The following is a 24,373-nucleotide window of genomic DNA, read 5'->3' as shown; positions in this document are numbered from 1 at the left end:
TCCTAAATGGTTTGAAGCAATGCTCCTTTTCTCGACAAGAAATAGACAGGCAGAGGGTTCAAGAAAAATACTTGCATCTGCTGAGGCTCAAACTCACAACCGTGACATCAATTTACTGCATACTGCTGTATAAGTACAACACGCTAACCGAATGCACCACAGGATCCATTAACAACACTCTCACTGATCACCATATTTTGCTCAAACAGAGCTGTACGATATTCAGACCAAGTAATTATTTCTGTTGAGGTGCCTGGCTAGCTCAGTCGCTAGAGCATGAGACTCTTAATCTCAGGGTCGTGGGTTCGAGCCCCATGTTGTGTGAAACTTTTCTCTTCCGAAGCACGAACTCACTTTGCAAACAGCCATCCGCTTGGACATTCGAGCAGGCTTGCCACCCTGCATTGCTGACGTGTCAGGCATAGCTGGTGTTACAGAAGACTATGGATTTGAATCCTAGCTATACCTTCACTCTGACCTTTTATCTCAATGACATACCTATTACCAATGAAACGTCCTCCTAAATGGTTTGAAGCAATGCTCCTTTTCTCGACAAGAAATAGACAGGCAGAGGGTTCAAGAAAAATACTTGCATCTGCTGAGGCTCAAACTCACAACCGTGACATCAATTTACTGCATACTGCTGTATAAGTACAACACGCTAACCGAATGCACCCCAGGATCCATTAACAACAGTCTCACTGATCACCATATTTTGCTCAAATAGAGCTGTACGATATTCAGACCAAGTAATCATTACCGTTGAGGTGCCTGGCTAGCTCAGTCGGTAGAGCATGAGACTCTTAATCTCAAGGTCCTGGGTTCGAGCCCCACGTTAGGCGAATCCTCTATTCAGAAGCACGAACTCAATTTGCAAACAGCCATCCGCTTGGACTTTCGAGCAGGCTTGCCACCCTGCATTGCTGACGTGTCAGGCATAGCTGGTGTTACAGAAGACTATGGATTTGAATCCTAGCTATACCTTCACTCTGACCTTTTATCTCAATGACATACCTTTTACCAATGAAACGTCCTCCTAAATGGTTTGAAGCAATGCTCCTTTTCTCGACAAGAAATAGACAGGCAGAGGGTTCAAGAAAAATACTTGCATCTGCTGAGGCTCAAACTCACAACCGTGACATCAATTTACTGCATACTGCTGTATAAGTACAACACGCTAACCGAATGCACCACAGGATCCATTAACAACACTCTCACTGATCACCATATTTTGCTCAAACAGAGCTGTACGATATTCAGACCAAGTAATTATTTCTTTTGAGGTGCCTGGCTAGCTCATTCGGTAAAGCATGAGACTTTTAATCTCAGGGTCGTGGGTTCGAGCCCCACGTTGGGTAGATTTTTTCTCTTCCGAAGCACGAACTCACTTTGCAAACAGCCATCCGCTTGGACTTTCGAGCAGGTTTGCCACCCTGCATTGCTGACGTGTCAGGCATAGCTGGTTTTACAGAAGACTATGGATTTGAATCCTAGCTATACCTTCACTCTGACCTTTTATCTCAATGACATACCTATTACCAATGAAACGTCCTCCTAAATGGTTTGAAGCAATGCTCCTTTTCTCGACAAGAAATAGACAGGCAGAGGGTTCAAGAAAAATACTTGCATCTGCTGAGGCTCAAACTCACAACCGTGACATCAATTTACTGCATACTGCTGTATAAGTACAACACGCTAACGGAATGCACCACAGGATCCATTAACAACACTTTCACTGATCACCATATTTTGCTCAAACAGAGCTGTACGATATTCAGACCAAGTAATCATTACCGTTGAGGTGCCTGGCTAGCTCAGTCGGTAGAGCATGAGACTCTTAATCTCAAGGTCCTGGGTTCGAGCCCCACGTTAGGCGAATCCTCTATTCCGAAGCACGAACTCAATTTGCAAACAGCCATCCGCTTGGACTTTCGAGCAGGCTTGCCACCCTGCATTGCTGACGTGTCAGGCATAGCTGGTGTTACAGAAGACTATGGATTTGAATCCTAGCTATACCTTCACTCTGACCTTTTATCTCAATGACATACCTTTTACCAATGAAACGTCCTCCTAAATGGTTTGAAGCAATGCTCCTTTTCTCGACAAGAAATAGACAGGCAGAGGGTTCAAGAAAAATACTTGCATCTGCTGAGGCTCAAACTCACAACCGTGACATCAATTTACTGCATACTGCTGTATAAGTACAACACGCTAACCGAATGCACCACAGGATCCATTAACAACACTCTCACTGATCACCATATTTTGCTCAAACAGAGCTGTACGATATTCAGACCAAGTAATTATTTCTTTTGAGGTGCCTGGCTAGCTCAGTCGGTAAAGCATGAGACTTTTAATCTCAGGGTCGTGGGTTCGAGCCCCACGTTGGGCGAATCTTTTCTCTTCCGAAGCACGAACTCACTTTGCAAACAGCCATCCGCTTGGACATTCGAGCAGGCTTGCCACCCTGCATTGCTGACGTGTCAGGCATAGCTGGTGTTACAGAAGACTATGGATTTGAATCCTAGCTATACCTTCACTCTGACTTTTTATCTCAATGACATACCTATTACCAATGAAACGTCCTCCTAAATGGTTTGAAGCAATGCTCCTTTTCTCGACAAGAAATAGACAGGCAGAGGGTTCAAGAAAAATACTTGCATCTGCTGAGGCTCAAACTCACAACCGTGACATCAATTTACTGCATACTGCTGTATAAGTACAACACGCTAACCGAATGCACCACAGGATCCATTAACAACACTCTCACTGATCACCATATTTTGCTCAAACAGAGCTGTACGATATTCAGACCAAGTAATTATTTCTGTTGAGGTGCCTGGCTAGCTCAGTCGGTAGAGCATGAGACTCTTAATCTCAGGGTCGTGGGTTCGAGCCCCATGTTGTGTGAAACTTTTCTCTTCCGAAGCACGAACTCACTTTGCAAACAGCCATCCGCTTGGACATTCGAGCAGGCTTGCCACCCTGCATTGCTGACGTGTCAGGCATAGCTGGTGTTACAGAAGACTATGGATTTGAATCCTAGCTATACCTTCACTCTGACCTTTTATCTCAATGACATACCTATTACCAATGAAACGTCCTCCTAAATGGTTTGAAGCAATGCTCCTTTTCTCGACAAGAAATAGACAGGCAGAGGGTTCAAGAAAAATACTTGCATCTGCTGAGGCTCAAACTCACAACCGTGACATCAATTTACTGCATACTGCTGTATAAGTACAACACGCTAACCGAATGCACCCCAGGATCCATTAACAACACTCTCACTGATCACCATATTTTGCTCAAATAGAGCTGTACGATATTCAGACCAAGTAATCATTACCGTTGAGGTGCCTGGCAAGCTCAGTCGGTAGAGCATGAGACTCTTAATCTCAAGGTCCTGGGTTCGAGCCCCACGTTAGGCGAATCCTCTATTCCGAAGCACAAACTCAATTTGCAAACAGCCATCCGCTTGGACTTTCGAGCAGGCTTGCCACCCTGCATTGCTGACGTGTCAGGCATAGCTGGTGTTACAGAAGACTATGGATTTGAATCCTAGCTATACCTTCACTCTGACCTTTTATCTCAATGACATACCTATTACCAATGAAACGTCCTCCTAAATGGTTTGAAGCAATGCTCCTTTTCTCGACAAGAAATAGACAGGCAGAGGGTTCAAGAAAAATACTTGCATCTGCTGAGGCTCAAACTCACAACCGTGACATCAATTTACTGCATACTGCTGTATAAGTACAACACGCTAACCGAATGCACCACAGGATCCATTAACAACAGTCTCACTGATCACCATATTTTGCTCAAACAGAGCTGTACGATATTCAGACCAAGTAATTATAAGTGTTGAGGTGCCTGGCTAGCTCAGTCGGTAGAGCATGAGTCTCTTAATCTCAGGGTTGTGGGTTCGAGCCCCACGTTGGGCGAATCTTTTCTCTTCCGAAGCACGAACTCACTTTGCAAACAGCCATCCGCTTGGACATTCGAGCAGGCTTGCCACCCTGCATTGCTGACGTGTCAGGCATAGCTGGTGTTACAGAAGACTATGGATTTGAATCCTAGCTATACCTTCACTCTGACCTTTTATCTCAATGACATACCTATTACCAATGAAACGTCCTCCTAAATGGTTTGAAGCAATGCTCCTTTTCTCGACAAGAAATAGACAGGCAGAAGGTTCAAGAAATATACTTGCATCTGCTGAGGCTCAAACTCATAACCGTGACATCAATTTACTGCATACTGCTGTATAAGTACAACACGCTAACCGAATGCACCACAGGATCCATTAACAACACTTTCACTGATCACCATATTTTGCTCAAACAGAGCTGTACGATATTCAGACCATGTAATTAGTACTGTTGATGTGCCTGGCTAGCTAAGTCGGTAGAGCATGAGACTCTTAATCTCAGGGTCCTGGGTTCGAGCAACACGTTGGGCGAATCTTTTTTCTTCCGAAGCACGAACTCACTTTGCAAACAGCCATCCGCTTGGACATTCGAGCAGGCTTGCCACCCTGCATTGCTGACGTGTCAGGCATAGCTGGTTTTACAGAAGACTATGGATTTGAATCCTAGCTATACCTTCACTCTGACCTTTTATCTCAATGACATACCTATTACCAATGAAACGTCCTCCTAAATGGTTTGAAGCAATGCTCCTTTTCTCGACAAGAAATAGACAGGCAGAGGGTTCAAGAAAAATACTTGCATCTGCTGAGGCTCAAACTCACAACCGTGACATCAATTTACTGCATACTGCTGTATAAGTACAACACGCTAACCGAATGCACCACAGGATCCATTAACAACACTTTCACTGATCACCATATTTTGCTCAAACAGAGCTGTACGATATTCAGACCAAGTAATTATTACTGCTGAGATACCTGGCTAGCTCAGTCGGTAGAGCATGAGACTCTTAATCTCAGGGTCGTGGTTTCGAGCCCCACGTTGGGCGAATCTTTTCTCTTCCGAAGCACGAACTCACTTTGCAAACAGCCATCCACTTGGACTTTCGAGCAGGCTTGCCACCCTGCATTGCTGACGTGTCAGGCATAGCTGGTGTTACAGAAGACTATGGATTTGAATCCTAGCTATACCTTCACTCTGACCTTTTATCTCAATGACATACCTATTACCAATGAAACGTCCTCCTAAATGGTTTGAAGCAATGCTCCTTTTCTCGACAAGAAATAGACAGGCAGAGGGTTCAAGAAAAATACTTGCATCTGCTGAGGCTCAAACTCACAACCGTGACATCAATTTACTGCATACTGCTGTATAAGTACAACACGCTAACCGAATGCACCACACGATCCATTAACAACATTCTCACTGATCACCATATTTTGCTCAAACAGAGCTGTACGATATTCAGACCAAGTAATTATCACTGTTGAGGTGCCTGGCTAGCTCAGTCGGTAGAGCATGAGACTCTTAATCTCAGGGTCGTGGGTTCGAGCCCCACTTTGGGTGACACTTTTCTCTTCCGAAGCACGAACTCACTTTGCAAACAGCCATCTGCTTGGACATTCGAGCAGGCTTGCCACCCTGCATTGCTGACTTGTCAGGCATAGCTGGTTTTACAGAAGACTATGGATTTGAATCCTAGCTATACCTTCACTCTGACCTTTTATCTCAATGACATACCTATTACCAATGAAACGTCCTCCTAAATGGTTTGAAGCAATGCTTCTTTTTTCGACAAGAAATAGACAGGCAGAAGGTTCAAGAAAAATACTTGCATCTGCTGAGGCTCAAACTCACAACCGTGACATCAATTTACTGCATACTGCTGTATAAGTACAACACGCTAACCGAATGTACCACAGGATCCATTAACAACATTCTCACTGATCACCATATTTTGCTCAAACAGAGCTGTACGATATTCAGACCAAGTAATTATTACTCTTGAGGTGCCTGGCTAGCTCAGTCGGTAGAGCATGTGACTCTTAATCTCAGGGTCGTGGGTTCGAGCCCCACGTTGGGCGAATCTTTTCTCTTCCGAAGCACGAACTCACTTTGCAAACAGCCATCCGCTTGGACTTTCGAGCAGGCTTGCCACCCTGCATTGCTGACGTGTCAGGCATAGCTGGTGTTACAGAAGACTATGGATTTGAATCCTAGCTATACCTTCACTCTGACCTTTTATCTCAATGACATACCTATTACCAATGAAACGTCCTCCTAAATGGTTTGAAGCAATGCTCCTTTTCTCGGCAAGAAATAGACAGGCAGAGGGTTCAAGAAAAATACTTGCATCTGCTGAGGCTCAAACTCACAACCGTGACATCAATTTACTGCATACTGCTGTATAAGTACAACACGCTAACCGAATGCACCACAGGATCCATTAACAACATTCTCACTGATCCCCATATTTTGCTCAAACAGAGCTATACGATATTCAGACCAAGTAATTATTACTGTAAAGGTGCCTGGCTAGCTCATTCGGTAGAGCATGAGACTCTTAATCTCAGGGTCGTGGGTTCGAGCCCCACGTTGGGCGAATCTTTTCTCTTCCGAAGCACGAACTCACTTTGCAAACAGCCATCCGCTTGGACTTTCGAGCAGGCTTGCCACCCTGCATTGCTGACGTGTCAGGCATAGCTGGTGTTACAGAAGACTATGGATTTGAATCCTAGCTATACCTTCACTCTGACCTTTTATCTCAATGGCATACCTATTACCAATGAAACGTCCTCCTAAATGGTTTGAAGCAATGCTCCTTTTCTCGACAAGAAATAGACAGGCAGAGGGTTCAAGAAAAATACTTGCATCTGCTGAGGCTCAAACTCACAACCGTGACATCAATTTACTGCATACTGCTGTATAAGTACAACACGCTAACCGAATGCACCACAGGATCCATTAACAACACTCTCACTGATCACCATATTTTGCTCAAACAGAGCTGTACGATATTCAGACCAAGTAATTATTTCTGTTGAGGTGCCTGGCTAGCTCAGTCGCTAGAGCATGAGACTCTTAATCTCAGGGTCGTGGGTTCGAGCCCCATGTTGTGTGAAACTTTTCTCTTCCGAAGCACGAACTCACTTTGCAAACAGCCATCCGCTTGGACATTCGAGCAGGCTTGCCACCCTGCATTGCTGACGTGTCAGGCATAGCTGGTGTTACAGAAGACTATGGATTTGAATCCTAGCTATACCTTCACTCTGACCTTTTATCTCAATGACATACCTATTACCAATGAAACGTCCTCCTAAATGGTTTGAAGCAATGCTCCTTTTCTCGACAAGAAATAGACAGGCAGAGGGTTCAAGAAAAATACTTGCATCTGCTGAGGCTCAAACTCACAACCGTGACATCAATTTACTGCATACTGCTGTATAAGTACAACACGCTAACCGAATGCACCACACGATCCATTAACAACATTCTCACTGATCACCATATTTTGCTCAAACAGAGCTGTACGATATTCAGACCAAGTAATTATCACTGTTGAGGTGCCTGGCTAGCTCAGTCGGTAGAGCATGAGACTCTTAATCTCAGTGTCGTGGGTTCGAGCCCCACTTTGGGTGACACTTTTCTCTTCCGAAGCACGAACTCACTTTGCAAACAGCCATCTGCTTGGACATTCGAGCAGGCTTGCCACCCTGCATTGCTGACTTGTCAGGCATAGCTGGTTTTACAGAAGACTATGGATTTGAATCCTAGCTATACCTTCACTCTGACCTTTTATCTCAATGACATACCTATTACCAATGAAACGTCCTCCTAAATGGTTTGAAGCAATGCTTCTTTTTTCGACAAGAAATAGACAGGCAGAAGGTTCAAGAAAAATACTTGCATCTGCTGAGGCTCAAACTCACAACCGTGACATCAATTTACTGCATACTGCTGTATAAGTACAACACGCTAACCGAATGTACCACAGGATCCATTAACAACATTCTCACTGATCACCATATTTTGCTCAAACAGAGCTGTACGATATTCAGACCAAGTAATTATTACTCTTGAGGTGCCTGGCTAGCTCAGTCGGTAGAGCATGTGACTCTTAATCTCAGGGTCGTGGGTTCGAGCCCCACGTTGGGCGAATCTTTTCTCTTCCGAAGCACGAACTCACTTTGCAAACAGCCATCCGCTTGGACTTTCGAGCAGGCTTGCCACCCTGCATTGCTGACGTGTCAGGCATAGCTGGTGTTACAGAAGACTATGGATTTGAATCCTAGCTATACCTTCACTCTGACCTTTTATCTCAATGACATACCTATTACCAATGAAACGTCCTCCTAAATGGTTTGAAGCAATGCTCCTTTTCTCGGCAAGAAATAGACAGGCAGAGGGTTCAAGAAAAATACTTGCATCTGCTGAGGCTCAAACTCACAACCGTGACATCAATTTACTGCATACTGCTGTATAAGTACAACACGCTAACCGAATGCACCACAGGATCCATTAACAACATTCTCACTGATCCCCATATTTTGCTCAAACAGAGCTATACGATATTCAGACCAAGTAATTATTACTGTAAAGGTGCCTGGCTAGCTCATTCGGTAGAGCATGAGACTCTTAATCTCAGGGTCGTGGGTTCGAGCCCCACGTTGGGCGAATCTTTTCTCTTCCGAAGCACGAACTCACTTTGCAAACAGCCATCCGCTTGGACTTTCGAGCAGGCTTGCCACCCTGCATTGCTGACGTGTCAGGCATAGCTGGTGTTACAGAAGACTATGGATTTGAATCCTAGCTATACCTTCACTCTGACCTTTTATCTCAATGGCATACCTATTACCAATGAAACGTCCTCCTAAATGGTTTGAAGCAATGCTCCTTTTCTCGACAAGAAATAGACAGGCAGAGGGTTCAAGAAAAATACTTGCATCTGCTGAGGCTCAAACTCACAACCGTGACATCAATTTACTGCATACTGCTGTATAAGTACAACACGCTAACCGAATGCACCACAGGATCCATTAACAACACTCTCACTGATCACCATATTTTGCTCAAACAGAGCTGTACGATATTCAGACCAAGTAATTATTTCTGTTGAGGTGCCTGGCTAGCTCAGTCGCTAGAGCATGAGACTCTTAATCTCAGGGTCGTGGGTTCGAGCCCCATGTTGTGTGAAACTTTTCTCTTCCGAAGCACGAACTCACTTTGCAAACAGCCATCCGCTTGGACATTCGAGCAGGCTTGCCACCCTGCATTGCTGACGTGTCAGGCATAGCTGGTGTTACAGAAGACTATGGATTTGAATCCTACCTATACCTTTTATCTCAATGACATACCTATTACCAATGAAACGTCCTCCTAAATGGTTTGAAGCAATGCTCCTTTTCTCGACAAGAAATAGACAGGCAGAGGGTTCAAGAAAAATACTTGCATCTGCTGAGGCTCAAACTCACAACCGTGACATCAATTTACTGCATACTGCTGTATAAGTACAACACGCTAACCGAATGCACCACAGGATCCATTAACAACAGTCTCACTGATCACCATATTTTGCTCAAACAGAGCTGTACGATATTCAGACCAAGTAATTATAAGTGTTGAGGTGCCTGGCTAGCTCAGTCGGTAGAGCATGAGTCTCTTAATCTCAGGGTTGTGGGTTCGAGCCCCACGTTGGGCGAATCTTTTCTCTTCCGAAGCACGAACTCACTTTGCAAACAGCCATCCGCTTGGACATTCGAGCAGGATTGCCACCCTGCATTGCTGACGTGTCAGGCATAGCTGGTGTTACAGAAGACTATGGATTTGAATCCTAGCTATACCTTTTATCTCAATGACATACCTATTACCAATGAAACGTCCTCCTAAATGGTTTGAAGCAATGCTCCTTTTCTCGACAAGAAATAGACAGGCAGAGGGTTCAAGAAAAATACTTGCATCTGCTGAGGCTCAAACTCACAACCGTGACATCAATTTACTGCATACTGCTGTATAAGTACAACACGCTAACGGAATGCACCACAGGATCCATTAACAACACTCTCACTGATCACCATATTTTGCTCAAACAGAGCTGTACGATATTCAGACCATGTAATTATTACTGTTGATGTGCCTGGCTAGCTCAGTCGGTAGAGCAGGAGACTCTTAATCTCAGGGTCGTGGGTTCGAGCCCCACGTTGGGCGAATCTTCTCTCTTCCGAAGCACGAACTCACTTTGCAAACAGCCATCCGCTTGGACATTCGAGCAGGCTTGCCACCCTGCATTGCTGACTTGTCAGGCATAGCTGGTTTTACAGAAGACTATGGATTTGAATCCTAGCTATACCTTCACTCTGACCTTTTATCTCAATGACATACCTATTACCAATGAAACGTCCTCCTAAATGGTTTGAAGCAATGCTCCTTTTCTCGACAAGAAATAGACAGGCAGAAGGTTCAAGAAATATACTTGCATCTGCTGAGGCTCAAACTCATAACCGTGACATCAATTTACTGCATACTGCTGTATAAGTACAACACGCTAACCGAATGCACCACAGGATCCATTAACAACACTTTCACTGATCACCATATTTTGCTCAAACAGAGCTGTACGATATTCAGACCATGTAATTAGTACTGTTGATGTGCCTGGCTAGCTCAGTCGGTAGAGCATGAGACTCTTAATCTCAGGGTCCTGGGTTCGAGCAACACGTTGGGCGAATCTTTTTTCTTCCGAAGCACGAACTCACTTTGCAAACAGCCATCCGCTTGGACATTCGAGCAGGCTTGCCACCCTGCATTGCTGACGTGTCAGGCATAGCTGGTTTTACAGAAGACTATGGATTTGAATCCTAGCTATACCTTCACTCTGACCTTTTATCTCAATGACATACCTATTACCAATGAAACGTCCTCCTAAATGGTTTGAAGCAATGCTCCTTTTCTCGACAAGAAATAGACAGGCAGAGGGTTCAAGAAAAATACTTGCATCTGCTGAGGCTCAAACTCACAACCGTGACATCAATTTACTGCATACTGCTGTATAAGTACAACACGCTAACCGAATGCACCACAGGATCCATTAACAACACTTTCACTGATCACCATATTTTGCTCAAACAGAGCTGTACGATATTCAGACCAAGTAATTATTACTGCTGAGATACCTGGCTAGCTCAGTCGGTAGAGCATGAGACTCTTAATCTCAGGGTCGTGGTTTCGAGCCCCACGTTGGGCGAATCTTTTCTCTTCCGAAGCACGAACTCACTTTGCAAACAGCCATCCACTTGGACTTTCGAGCAGGCTTGCCACCCTGCATTGCTGACGTGTCAGGCATAGCTGGTGTTACAGAAGACTATGGATTTGAATCCTAGCTATACCTTCACTCTGACCTTTTATCTCAATGACATACCTATTACCAATGAAACGTCCTCCTAAATGGTTTGAAGCAATGCTCCTTTTCTCGACAAGAAATAGACAGGCAGAGGGTTCAAGAAAAATACTTGCATCTGCTGAGGCTCAAACTCACAACCGTGACATCAATTTACTGCATACTGCTGTATAAGTACAACACGCTAACCGAATGTACCACAGGATCCATTAACAACATTCTCACTGATCACCATATTTTGCTCAAACAGAGCTGTACGATATTCAGACCAAGTAATTATCACTGTTGAGGTGCCTGGCTAGCTCAGTCGGTAGAGCATGAGACTCTTAATCTCAGGGTCGTGGGTTCGAGCCCCACTTTGGGTGACACTTTTCTCTTCCGAAGCACGAACTCACTTTGCAAACAGCCATCTGCTTGGACATTCGAGCAGGCTTGCCACCCTGCATTGCTGACTTGTCAGGCATAGCTGGTTTTACAGAAGACTATGGATTTGAATCCTAGCTATACCTTCACTCTGACCTTTTATCTCAATGACATACCTATTACCAATGAAACGTCCTCCTAAATGGTTTGAAGCAATGCTTCTTTTTTCGACAAGAAATAGACAGGCAGAAGGTTCAAGAAAAATACTTGCATCTGCTGAGGCTCAAACTCACAACCGTGACATCAATTTACTGCATACTGCTGTATAAGTACAACACGCTAACCGAATGCACCACAGGATCCATTAACAACATTCTCACTGATCACCATATTTTGCTCAAACAGAGCTGTACGATATTCAGACCAAGTAATTATCACTGTTGAGGTGCCTGGCTAGCTCAGTCGGTAGAGCATGAGACTCTTAATCTCAGGGTCGTGGGTTCGAGCCCCACGTTGGGCGAATCTTTTCTCTTCCGAAGCACAAACTCACTTTGCAAACAGCCATCCGCTTGGACATTCGAGCAAGCTTGCCACCCTGCATTGCTGTCTTGTCAGGCATAGCTGGTTTTACAGAACACTATGGATTTGAATCCTAGCTATACCTTCACTCTGACCTTTTATCTCAATGACATACCTATTACCAATGAAACGTCCTCCTAAATGGTTTGAAGCAATGCTCCTTTTCTCGACAAGAAATAGACAGGCAGAAGGTTCAAGAAAAATACTTGCATCTGCTGAGGCTCAAACTCATAACCGTGACATCAATTTACTGCATACTGCTGTATAAGTACAACACGCTAACCGAATGCACCACAGGATCCATTAACAACACTTTCACTGATCACCATATTTTGCTCAAACAGAGCTGTACGATATTCAGACCAAGTAATTATTAATGTTGATATGCCTGGCTAGCTCAGTCGGTAGAGCATGAGACTCTTAATCTCAGGGTCGTGGGTTCGAGCCCCACGTTGGGTGACACTTTTCTCTTCCGAAGCACGAACTCACTTTGCAAACAGCCATCAGCTTGGACATTCGAGCAGGCTTGCCACCCTGCATTGCTGACTTGTCAGGCATAGTTGGTTTTACAGAAGACTATGGATTTGAATCCTAGCTATACCTTCACTCTGACCTTTTATCTCAATGACATACCTATTACCAATGAAACGTCCTCCTAAATGGTTTGAAGCAATGCTCCTTTTCTCGACAAGAAATAGACAGGCAGAGGGTTCAAGAAAAATACTTGCATCTGCTGAGGCTCAAACTCACAACCGTGACATCAATTTACTGCATACTGCTGTATAAGTACAACACGCTAACCGAATGCACCACAGGATCCATTAACAACATTCTCACTGATCACCATATTTTGCTCAAACAGAGCTGTACGATATTCAGACCAAGTAATTAACACTGTTGAGGTGCCTGGCTAGCTCAGTCGGTAGAGCATGAGACTCTTAATCTCAGGGTCGTGGGTTCGAGCCCAACGTTGGGCGAATCTTTTCTCTTCCGAAGCACGAACTCACTTTGCAAACAGCCATCCGCTTGGACTTTCGAGCAGGCTTGGGACCCTGCATTGCTGACGTGTCAGGCATAGCTGGTGTTACAGAAGACTATGGATTTGAATCCTAGCTATACCTTCACTCTGACCTTTTATCTCAATGACATACCTATTACCAATGAAACGTCCTCCTAAATGGTTTGAAGCAATGCTCCTTTTCTCAACAAGAAATAGACAGGCAGAGGGTTCAAGAAAAATACTTGCATCTGCTGAGGCTCAAACTCACAACCGTGACATCAATTTACTGCATACTGCTGTATAAGTACAACACGCTAACCGAATGCACCACAGGATCCATTAACAACATTCTCACTGATCACCATATTTTGCTCAAACAGAGCTATACGATATTCAGACCAAGTAATTATCACTGTTGAGGTGCCTGGCTAGCTCAGTCGCTAGAGCATGAGACTCTTAATCTCAGGGTCGTGGGTTCGAGCCCCACGTTGGGCGAATCTTTTCTCTTCCGAAGCACGAACTCACTTTGCAAACAGCCATCCGCTTGGACATTCGAGCAGGCTTGCCACCCTGCATTGCTGACTTGTCAGGCATAGCTGGTTTTACAGAAGACTATGGATTTGAATCCTAGCTATACCTTCACTCTGACATTTTATCTCAATGACAGACCTATTACCAATGAAACGTCCTCCTAAATGGTTTGAAGCAATGCTCCTTTTCTCGACAAGAAATAGACAGGCAGAAGGTTCAAGAAAAATACTTGCATCTGCTGAGGCTCAAACTCACAACCGTGACATCAATTTACTGCATACTGCTGTATAAGTACAACACGCTAACCGAATGCACCACAGGATCCATTAACAACACTCTCACTGATCACCAGATTTTGCTCAAACAGAGCTGTACGATATTCAGACCAAGTTATTATTAATGTTGATATGCCTGGCTAGCTCAGTCGGTAGAGCATGAGACTCTTAATCTCAGGGTCGTGGGTTCGAGCCCCACGTTGGGTGACACTTTTCTCTTCCGAAGCACGAACTCACTTTGCAAACAGCCATCAGCTTGGACATTCGAGCAGGCTTGCCACCCTGCATTGCTGACTTGTCAGGCATAGTTGGTTTTACAGAAGACTATGGATTTGAATCCTAGCTATACCTTCACTCTGACCTTTTATCTCAATGACATACCTATTACCAATGAAACGTCCTCCTAAATGGTTTGAAGCAATGCTCCTTTTCTCGACAAGAAATAGACAGGCAGAGGGTTCAAGAAAAATACTTGCATCTGCTGAGGCTCAAACTCACAACCGTGACATCAATTTACTGCATACTGCTGTATAAGTACAACACGCTAACCGAATGCACCACAGGATCCATTAACAACATTCTCACTGATCACCATATTTTGCTCAAACAGAGCTGTACGATATTCAGACCAAGTAATTATCACTGTTGAGGTGCCTGGCTAGCTCAGTCGGTAGAGCATGAGACTCTTAATCTCAGGGTCGTGGGTTCGAGCCCCACGTTGGGCGAATCTTTTCTCTTCCGAAGCACGAACTCACTTTGCAAACAGCCATCCGCTTGGACTTTCGAGCAGGCTTGGGACCCTGCATTGCTGACGTGTCAGGCATAGCTGGTTTTACAGAAGACTATGGATTTGAATCCTAGCTATACCTTCACTCTGACCTTTTATCTCAATGACATACCTATTACCAATGAAACGTCCTCCTAAATGGTTTGAAGCAATGCTTCTTTTTTCGACAAGAAATAGACAGGCAGAAGGTTCAAGAAAAATACTTGCATCTGCTGAGGCTCAAACTCACAACCGTGACATCAATTTACTGCATACTGCTGTATAAGTACAACACGCTAACCGAATGTACCACAGGATCCATTAACAACATTCTCACTGATCACCATATTTTGCTCAAACAGAGCTGTACGATATTCAGACCAAGTAATTATTACTCTTGAGGTGCCTGGCTAGCTCAGTCGGTAGAGCATGTGACTCTTAATCTCAGGGTCGTGGGTTCGAGCCCCACGTTGGGCGAATCTTTTCTCTTCCGAAGCACAAACTCACTTTGCAAACAGCCATCCGCTTGGACATTCGAGCAGGCTTGCCACCCTGCATTGCTGTCTTGTCAGGCATAGCTGGTTTTACAGAACACTATGGATTTGAATCCTAGCTATACCTTCACTCTGACCTTTTATCTCAATGACATACCTATTACCAATGAAACGTCCTCCTAAATGGTTTGAAGCAATGCTCCTTTTCTCGACAAGAAATAGACAGGCAGAGGGTTCAAGAAAAATACTTGCATCTGCTGAGGCTCAAACTCACAACCGTGACATCAATTTACTGCATACTGCTGTATAAGTACAACACGCTAACCGAATGCACCACAGGATCCATTAACAACATTCTCACTGATCACCATATTTTGCTCAAACAGAGCTGTACGATATTCAGACCAAGTAATTATCACTGTTGAGGTGCCTGGCTAGCTCAGTCGGTAGAGCATGAGACTCTTAATCTCAGGGTCGTGGGTTCGAGCCCCACGTTGGGCGAATCTTTTCTCTTCCGAAGCACGAACTCACTTTGCAAACAGCCATCCGCTTGGACTTTCGAGCAGGCTTGGGACCCTGCATTGCTGACGTGTCAGGCATAGCTGGTGTTACAGAAGACTATGGATTTGAATCCTAGCTATACCTTCACTCTGACCTTTTATCTCAATGACATACCTATTACCAATGAAACGTCCTCCTAAATGGTTTGAAGCAATGCTCCTTTTCTCAACAAGAAATAGACAGGCAGAGGGTTCAAGAAAAATACTTGCATCTGCTGAGGCTCAAACTCACAACCGTGACATCAATTTACTGCATACTGCTGTATAAGTACAACACGCTAACCGAATGCACCACAGGATCCATTAACAACATTCTCACTGATCACCATATTTTGCTCAAACAGAGCTATACGATATTCAGACCAAGTAATTATCACTGTTGAAGTGCCTGGCTAGCTCAGTCGGTATAACATGAGACTCTTAATCTCAGGGTCGTGGGTTCGAGCCCCACGTTTGGCGAATCTTTTCTCTTCCGAAGCACGAACTCACTTTGCAAACAGCCATCCGCTTGGACATTCGAGCAGGCTTGCCACCCTGCATTGCTGACTTGTCAGGCATAGCTGGTTTTACAGAAGACTATGGATTTGAATCCTAGCTATACCTTCACTCTGACATTTTATCTCAATGACAGACCTATTACCAATGAAACGTCCTCCTAAATGGTTTGAAGCAATGCTCCTTTTCTCGACAAGAAATAGACAGGCAGAAGGTTCAAGAAAAATACTTGCATCTGCTGAGGCTCAAACTCACAACCGTGACATCAATTTACTGCATACTGCTGTATAAGTACAACACGCTAACCGAATGCACCACAGGATCCATTAACAACACTCTCACTGATCACCAGATTTTGCTCAAACAGAGCTGTACGATATTCAGACCAAGTTATTATTAATGTTGATATGCCTGGCTAGCTCAGTCGGTAGAGCATGAGACTCTTAATCTCAGGGTCGTGGGTTCGAGCCCCACGTTGGGTGACACTTTTCTCTTCCGAAGCACGAACTCACTTTGCAAACAGCCATCAGCTTGGACATTCGAGCAGGCTTGCCACCCTGCATTGCTGACTTGTCAGGCATAGTTGGTTTTACAGAAGACTATGGATTTGAATCCTAGCTATACCTTCACTCTGACCTTTTATCTCAATGACATACCTATTACCAATGAAACGTCCTCCTAAATGGTTTGAAGCAATGCTCCTTTTCTCGACAAGAAATAGACAGGCAGAGGGTTCAAGAAAAATACTTGCATCTGCTGAGGCTCAAACTCACAACCGTGACATCAATTTACTGCATACTGCTGTATAAGTACAACACGCTAACCGAATGCACCACAGGATCCATTAACAACATTCTCACTGATCACCATATTTTGCTCAAACAGAGCTGTACGATATTCAGACCAAGTAATTATCACTGTTGAGGTGCCTGGCTAGCTCAGTCGGTAGAGCATGAGACTCTTAATCTCAGGGTCGTGGGTTCGAGCCCCACGTTGGGCGAATCTTTTCTCTTCCGAAGCACGAACTCACTTTGCAAACAGCCATCCGCTTGGACTTTCGAGCAGGCTTGGGACCCTGCATTGCTGACGTGTCAGGCATAGCTGGTGTTACAGAAGACTATGGATTTGAATCCTAGCTATACCTTCACTCTGACCTTTTATCTCAATGACATACCTATTACCAATGAAACGTCCTCCTAAATGGTTTGAAGCAATGCTCCTTTTCTCGACAAGAAATAGACAGGCAGAGGGTTCAAGAAAAATACTTGCATCTGCTGAGGCTCAAACTCACAACCGTGACATCAATTTACTGCATACTGCTGTATAAGTACAACACGCTAACCGAATGCACCACAGGATCCATTAACAACATTCTCACTGATCACCATATTTTGCTCAAACAGAGCTATACGATATTCAGACCAAGTAATTATCACTGTTGAAGTGCCTGGCTAGCTCAGTCGGTATAACATGAGACTCTTAATCTCAGGGTCGTGGGTTCGAGCCCCACGTTTGGCGAATCTTTTCTCTTCCGAAGCACGAACTCACTTTGCAAACAGCCATCCGCTTGGACATTCGAGCAGGCTTGCCACCCTGCATTGCTGACTTGTCAGGCATAGCTGGTTTTACAGAAGACTATCGATTTGAATCCTAGCTATACCTTCACTCTGACCTTTTATCTCAATGACAGACCTATTACCAATGAAACGTCCTCCTAAATGGTTTGAAGCAATGCTCCTTTTCTCGACAAGAAATAGACAGGCAGAAGGTTCAAGAAAAATACTTGCATCTGCTGAGGCTCAAACTCACAACCGTGACATCAATTTACTGCATACTGCTGTATAAGTACAACACGCTAACCGAATGCACCACAGGATCCATTAACAACATTCTCACTGATCACCAGATTTTGCTCAAACAGAGCTGTACGATATTCAGACCAAGTTATTATTAATGTTGAGGTGCCTGGCTAGCTCAGTCGGTAGAGCATGTGACTCTTAATCTCAGGGTCGTGGGTTCGAGCCCCACGTTGGGCGAATCTTTTCTCTTCCGAAGCACGAACTCACTTTGCAAACAGCCATCCGCTTGGACTTTCGAGCAGGCTTGCCACCCTGCATTGCTGACGTGTCAGGCATAGCTGGTGTTACAGAAGACTATGGATTTGAATCCTAGCTATACCTTCACTCTGACCTTTTATCTCAATGACATACCTATTACCAATGAAACGTCCTCCTAAATGGTTTGAAGCAATGCTCCTTTTCTCGACAAGAAATAGACAGGCAGAGGGTTTAAGAAAAATACTTGCATCTGCTGAGGCTCAAACTCACAACCGTGACATCAATTTACTGCATACTGCTGTATAAGTACAACACGCTAACCGAATGCACCACAGGATCCATTAACAACATTCTCACTGATCACCATATTTTGCTCAAACAGAGCTATACGATATTCAGACCAAGTAATTATCACTGTTGAAGTGCCTGGCTAGCTCAGTCGGTATAACATGAGACTCTTAATCTCAGGGTCGTGGGTTCGAGCCCCACGTTTGGCGAATCTTTTCTCTTCCGAAGCACGAACTCACTTTGCAAACAGCCATCCGCTTGGACATTCGAGCAGGCTTGCCACCCTGCATTGCTGACTTGTCAGGCATAGCTGGTTTTACAGAAGACTATGGATTTGAATCCTAGCTATACCTTCACTCTGACATTTTATCTCAATGACAGACCTATTACCAATGAAACGTCCTCCTAAATGGTTTGAAGCAATGCTCCTTTTCTCGACAAGAAATAGACAGGCAGAAGGTTCAAGAAAAATACTTGCATCTGCTGAGGCTCAAACTCACAACCGTGACATCAATTTACTGCATACTGCTGTATAAGTACAACACGCTAACCGAATGCACCACAGGATCCATTAACAACACTCTCACTGATCACCAGATTTTGCTCAAACAGAGCTGTACGATATTCAGACCAAGTTATTATTAATGTTGATATGCCTGGCTAGCTCAGTCGGTAGAGCATGAGACTCTTAATCTCAGGGTCGTGGGTTCGAGCCCCACGTTGGGTGACACTTTTCTCTTCCGAAGCACGAACTCACTTTGCAAACAGCCATCAGCTTGGACATTCGAGCAGGCTTGCCACCCTGCATTGCTGACTTGTCAGGCATAGTTGGTTTTACAGAAGACTATGGATTTGAATCCTAGCTATACCTTCACTCTGACCTTTTATCTCAATGACATACCTATTACCAATGAAACGTCCTCCTAAATGGTTTGAAGCAATGCTCCTTTTCTCGACAAGAAATAGACAGGCAGAGGGTTCAAGAAAAATACTTGCATCTGCTGAGGCTCAAACTCACAACCGTGACATCAATTTACTGCATACTGCTGTATAAGTACAACACGCTAACCGAATGCACCACAGGATCCATTAACAACATTCTCACTGATCACCATATTTTGCTCAAACAGAGCTGTACGATATTCAGACCAAGTAATTATCACTGTTGAGGTGCCTGGCTAGCTCAGTCGGTAGAGCATGAGACTCTTAATCTCAGGGTCGTGGGTTCGAGCCCCACGTTGGGCGAATCTTTTCTCTTCCGAAGCACGAACTCACTTTGCAAACAGCCATCCGCTTGGACTTTCGAGCAGGCTTGGGACCCTGCATTGCTGACGTGTCAGGCATAGCTGGTGTTACAGAAGACTATGGATTTGAATCCTAGCTATACCTTCACTCTGACCTTTTATCTCAATGACATACCTATTACCAATGAAACGTCCTCCTAAATGGTTTGAAGCAATGCTCCTTTTCTCGACAAGAAATAGACAGGCAGAGGGTTCAAGAAAAATACTTGCATCTGCTGAGGCTCAAACTCACAACCGTGACATCAATTTACTGCATACTGCTGTATAAGTACAACACGCTAACCGAATGCACCACAGGATCCATTAACAACATTCTCACTGATCACCATATTTTGCTCAAACAGAGCTATACGATATTCAGACCAAGTAATTATCACTGTTGAAGTGCCTGGCTAGCTCAGTCGGTATAACATGAGACTCTTAATCTCAGGGTCGTGGGTTCGAGCCCCACGTTTGGCGAATCTTTTCTCTTCCGAAGCACGAACTCACTTTGCAAACAGCCATCCGCTTGGACATTCGAGCAGGCTTGCCACCCTGCATTGCTGACTTGTCAGGCATAGCTGGTTTTACAGAAGACTATCGATTTGAATCCTAGCTATTCCTTCACTCTGACCTTTTATCTCAATGACAGACCTATTACCAATGAAACGTCCTCCTAAATGGTTTGAAGCAATGCTCCTTTTCTCGACAAGAAATAGACAGGCAGAAGGTTCAAGAAAAATACTTGCATCTGCTGAGGCTCAAACTCACAACCGTGACATCAATTTACTGCATACTGCTGTATAAGTACAACACGCTAACCGAATGCACCACAGGATCCATTAACAACATTCTCACTGATCACCAGATTTTGCTCAAACTGAGCTGTACGATATTCAGACCAAGTTATTATTAATGTTGAGGTGCCTGGCTAGCTCAGTCGGTAGAGCATGTGACTCTTAATCTCAGGGTCGTGGGTTCGAGCCCCACGTTGGGCGAATCTTTTCTCTTCCGAAGCACGAACTCACTTTGCAAACAGCCATCCGCTTGGACTTTCGAGCAGGCTTGCCACCCTGCATTGCTGACGTGTCAGGCATAGCTGGTGTTACAGAAGACTATGGATTTGAATCCTAGCTATACCTTCACTCTGACCTTTTATCTCAATGACATACCTATTACCAATGAAACGTCCTCCTAAATGGTTTGAAGCAATGCTCCTTTTCTCGACAAGAAATAGACAGGCAGAGGGTTTAAGAAAAATACTTGCATCTGCTGAGGCTCAAACTCACAACCGTGACATCAATTTACTGCATACTGCTGTATAAGTACAACACGCTAACCGAATGCACCACAGGATCCATTAACAACATTCTCACTGATCACCATATTTTGCTCAAACAGAGCTATACGATATTCAGACCAAGTAATTATCACTGTTGAAGTGCCTGGCTAGCTCAGTCGGTATAACATGAGACTCTTAATCTCAGGGTCGTGGGTTCGAGCCCCACGTTTGGCGAATCTTTTCTCTTCCGAAGCACGAACTCACTTTGCAAACAGCCATCCGCTTGGACATTCGAGCAGGCTTGCCACCCTGCATTGCTGACTTGTCAGGCATAGCTGGTTTTACAGAAGACTATCGATTTGAATCCTAGCTATACCTTCACTCTGACCTTTTATCTCAATGACAGACCTATTACCAATGAAACGTCCTCCTAAATGGTTTGAAGCAATGCTCCTTTTCTCGACAAGAAATAGACAGGCAGAAGGTTCAAGAAAAATACTTGCATCTGCTGAGGCTCAAACTCACAACCGTGACATCAATTTACTGCATACTGCTGTATAAGTACAACACGCTAACCGAATGCACCACAGGATCCATTAACAACATTCTCACTGATCACCAGATTTTGCTCAAACAGAGCTGTACGATATTCAGACCAAGTTATTATTAATGTTGAGGTGCCTGGCTAGCTCAGTCGGTAGAGCATGTGACTCTTAATCTCAGGGTCGTGGGTTCGAGCCCCACGTTGGGTGACACTTTTCTCTTCCGAAGCACGAACTCACTTTGCAAACAGCCATCAGCTTGGACATTCGAGCAGGCTTGCCACCCTGCATTGCTGACTTGTCAGGCATAGCTGGTTTTACAGAAGACTATGGATTTGAATCCTAGCTATACCTTCACTCTGACCTTTTATCTCAATGACATACCTATTACCAATGAAACGTCCTCCTAAATGGTTTGAAGCAATGCTCCTTTTCTCGACAAGAAATAGACAGGCAGAAGGTTCAAGAAAAATACTTGCATCTGCTGAGGCTCAAACTCACAACCGTGACATCAATTTACTGCATACTGCTGTATAAGTACAACACGCTAACCGAATGCACCACAGGATCCATTAACAACACTTTCACTGATCACCATATTTTGCTCAAACAGAGCTGTACGATATTCAGACCAAGTAATTATTACTCTTGAGGTGCCTGGCTAGCTCAGTCGGTAGAGCATGTGACTCTTAATCTCAGGGTCGTGTGTTCGAGCTCCACGTTGGGCGAATCTTTTCTCTTCCGAAGCACGAACTCACTTTGCAAACAGCCATCCGCTTGGACTTTCGAGCATGCTTGCCACCCTGCATTGCTGACGTGTCAGGCATAGCTGGTGTTACAGAAGACTATGGATTTGAATCCTAGCTATACCTTCACTCTGACCTTTTATCTCAATGACATACCTATTACCAATGAAACGTCCTCCTAAATGGTTTGAAGCAATGCTCCTTTTCTCAACAAGAAATAGACAGGCAGAGGGTTCAAGAAAAATACTTGCATCTGCTGAGGCTCAAACTCACAACCGTGACATCAATTTACTGCATACTGCTGTATAAGTACAACACGCTAACCGAATGCACCACAGGATCCATTAACAACACTCTCACTGATCACCATATTTTGCTCAGACAGAGCTGTACGATATTCAGACCAAGTTATTGTTAATGTTGAGGTGCCTGGCTAGCTCAATTGGTAGAGCATGAGAACTCTTAAAGTCAGGAGTGTGGGTTCGAGCCCCACGTTGGGTGAATCTTTTCTCTTCCGAAGCACGAACTCACTTTGCAAACAGCCATCCGCTTGGACATTCGAGCAGGCTTGCCACCCTGCATTGCTGTCTTGTCAGGCATAGCTGGTTTTACAGAACACTATGGATTTGAATCCTAGCTATACCTTCTCTCTGACCTTTTATCTCAATGACATACCTATTACCAATGAAACGTCCTCCTAAATGGTTTGAAGCAATGCTCCTTTTCTCGACAAGAAATAGACAGGCAGAAGGTTCAAGAAAAATACTTGCATCTGCTGAGGCTCAAACTCATAACCGTGACATCAATTTACTGCATACTGCTGTATAAGTACAACACGCTAACAGAATGCACCACAGGATCCATTAAAAACACTCTCACTGATCACCATATTTTGCTCAAACAGAGCTGTACGATATTCAGACCAAGTAATTATTAATGGTGATATGCCTGGCTAGCTCAGTCGGTAGAGCATGAGACTCTTAATCTCAGGGTCGTGGGTTCGAGCCCCACGTTGGGTGACACTTTTCTCTTCCGAAGCACGAACTCACTTTGCAAACAGCCATCAGCTTGGACATTCGAGCAGGCTTGCCACCCTGCATTGCTGACTTGTCAGGCATAGCTGGTTTTACAGAAGACTATGGATTTGAATCCTAGCTATACCTTCACTCTGACCTTTTATCTCAATGACAGACCTATTACCAATGAAACGTCCTCCTAAATGGTTTGAAGCAATGCTCCTTTTCTCGACAAGAAATAGACAGGCAGAAGGTTCAAGAAAAATACTTGCATCTGCTGAGGCTCAAACTCACAACCGTGACATCAATTTACTGCATACTGCTGTATAAGTACAACACGCTAACCGAATGCACCACAGGATCCATTAACAACACTTTCACTGATCACCATATTTTGCTCAGACAGAGCTGTACGATATTCAGACCAAGTAATTATTAATGTTGATATGCCTGGCTAGCTCAGTCGGTAGAGCATGAGACTCTTATTCTCAGGGTCGTGGGTTCGAGCCCCACGTTGGGTGAATATTTTCTCTTCCGAAGCACGAACTCACTTTGCAAACAGCCATCCGCTTGGACATTCGAGCAGGCTTGCCACCCTGCATTGCTGTCTTGTCAGGCATAGCTGGTTTTACAGAACACTATGGATTTGAATCCTAGCTATACCTTCTCTCTGACCTTTTATCTCAATGACATACCTATTACCAATGAAACGTCCTCCTAAATGGTTTGAAGCAATGCTCCTTTTCTCGACAAGAAATAGACAGGCAGAAG

The 24,373-nt window shown here is 44.3% G+C and overlaps 13 non-coding genes across 13 annotated transcripts; all 13 read left to right on the top strand.

The window, feature by feature from the left end:
• Nucleotides 1-769: 769 nt before the first annotated feature.
• trnak-cuu (transfer RNA lysine (anticodon CUU)) lies at nucleotides 770-842 on the top strand. The gene has a single exon. It is a non-coding gene; the product is annotated as a tRNA-Lys (tRNA).
• A 961-nt stretch (nucleotides 843-1,803) lies between these two features.
• trnak-cuu (transfer RNA lysine (anticodon CUU)) lies at nucleotides 1,804-1,876 on the top strand. The gene has a single exon. It is a non-coding gene; the product is annotated as a tRNA-Lys (tRNA).
• A 443-nt stretch (nucleotides 1,877-2,319) lies between these two features.
• trnak-uuu (transfer RNA lysine (anticodon UUU)) lies at nucleotides 2,320-2,392 on the top strand. Its single transcript has one exon. It is a non-coding gene; the product is annotated as a tRNA-Lys (tRNA).
• Nucleotides 2,393-12,135: 9,743 nt separating this feature from the next.
• trnak-cuu (transfer RNA lysine (anticodon CUU)) lies at nucleotides 12,136-12,208 on the top strand. The gene has a single exon. It is a non-coding gene; the product is annotated as a tRNA-Lys (tRNA).
• A 445-nt stretch (nucleotides 12,209-12,653) lies between these two features.
• Nucleotides 12,654-12,726, top strand: trnak-cuu (transfer RNA lysine (anticodon CUU)). Its single transcript has one exon. It is a non-coding gene; the product is annotated as a tRNA-Lys (tRNA).
• Nucleotides 12,727-14,207: 1,481 nt separating this feature from the next.
• trnak-cuu (transfer RNA lysine (anticodon CUU)) lies at nucleotides 14,208-14,280 on the top strand. Its single transcript has one exon. It is a non-coding gene; the product is annotated as a tRNA-Lys (tRNA).
• A 445-nt stretch (nucleotides 14,281-14,725) lies between these two features.
• Nucleotides 14,726-14,798, top strand: trnak-cuu (transfer RNA lysine (anticodon CUU)). Its single transcript has one exon. It is a non-coding gene; the product is annotated as a tRNA-Lys (tRNA).
• Nucleotides 14,799-15,761: 963 nt separating this feature from the next.
• On the top strand, nucleotides 15,762-15,834 carry trnak-cuu (transfer RNA lysine (anticodon CUU)). The gene has a single exon. It is a non-coding gene; the product is annotated as a tRNA-Lys (tRNA).
• Nucleotides 15,835-16,797: 963 nt separating this feature from the next.
• On the top strand, nucleotides 16,798-16,870 carry trnak-cuu (transfer RNA lysine (anticodon CUU)). Its single transcript has one exon. It is a non-coding gene; the product is annotated as a tRNA-Lys (tRNA).
• A 445-nt stretch (nucleotides 16,871-17,315) lies between these two features.
• On the top strand, nucleotides 17,316-17,388 carry trnak-cuu (transfer RNA lysine (anticodon CUU)). The gene has a single exon. It is a non-coding gene; the product is annotated as a tRNA-Lys (tRNA).
• Nucleotides 17,389-19,387: 1,999 nt separating this feature from the next.
• On the top strand, nucleotides 19,388-19,460 carry trnak-cuu (transfer RNA lysine (anticodon CUU)). Its single transcript has one exon. It is a non-coding gene; the product is annotated as a tRNA-Lys (tRNA).
• A 445-nt stretch (nucleotides 19,461-19,905) lies between these two features.
• On the top strand, nucleotides 19,906-19,978 carry trnak-cuu (transfer RNA lysine (anticodon CUU)). Its single transcript has one exon. It is a non-coding gene; the product is annotated as a tRNA-Lys (tRNA).
• A 3,554-nt stretch (nucleotides 19,979-23,532) lies between these two features.
• trnak-cuu (transfer RNA lysine (anticodon CUU)) lies at nucleotides 23,533-23,605 on the top strand. The gene has a single exon. It is a non-coding gene; the product is annotated as a tRNA-Lys (tRNA).
• Nucleotides 23,606-24,373: the final 768 nt, after the last annotated feature.

Source organism: Salvelinus fontinalis, chromosome 3 (assembly GCF_029448725.1).
Source record: "Salvelinus fontinalis isolate EN_2023a chromosome 3, ASM2944872v1, whole genome shotgun sequence".
NCBI classification, from domain to species: Eukaryota; Metazoa; Chordata; class Actinopteri; order Salmoniformes; family Salmonidae; genus Salvelinus; species Salvelinus fontinalis.
Note: the sequence above shows the minus strand (reverse complement) of the source record. Positions and strands in the feature narration are given on the sequence as shown.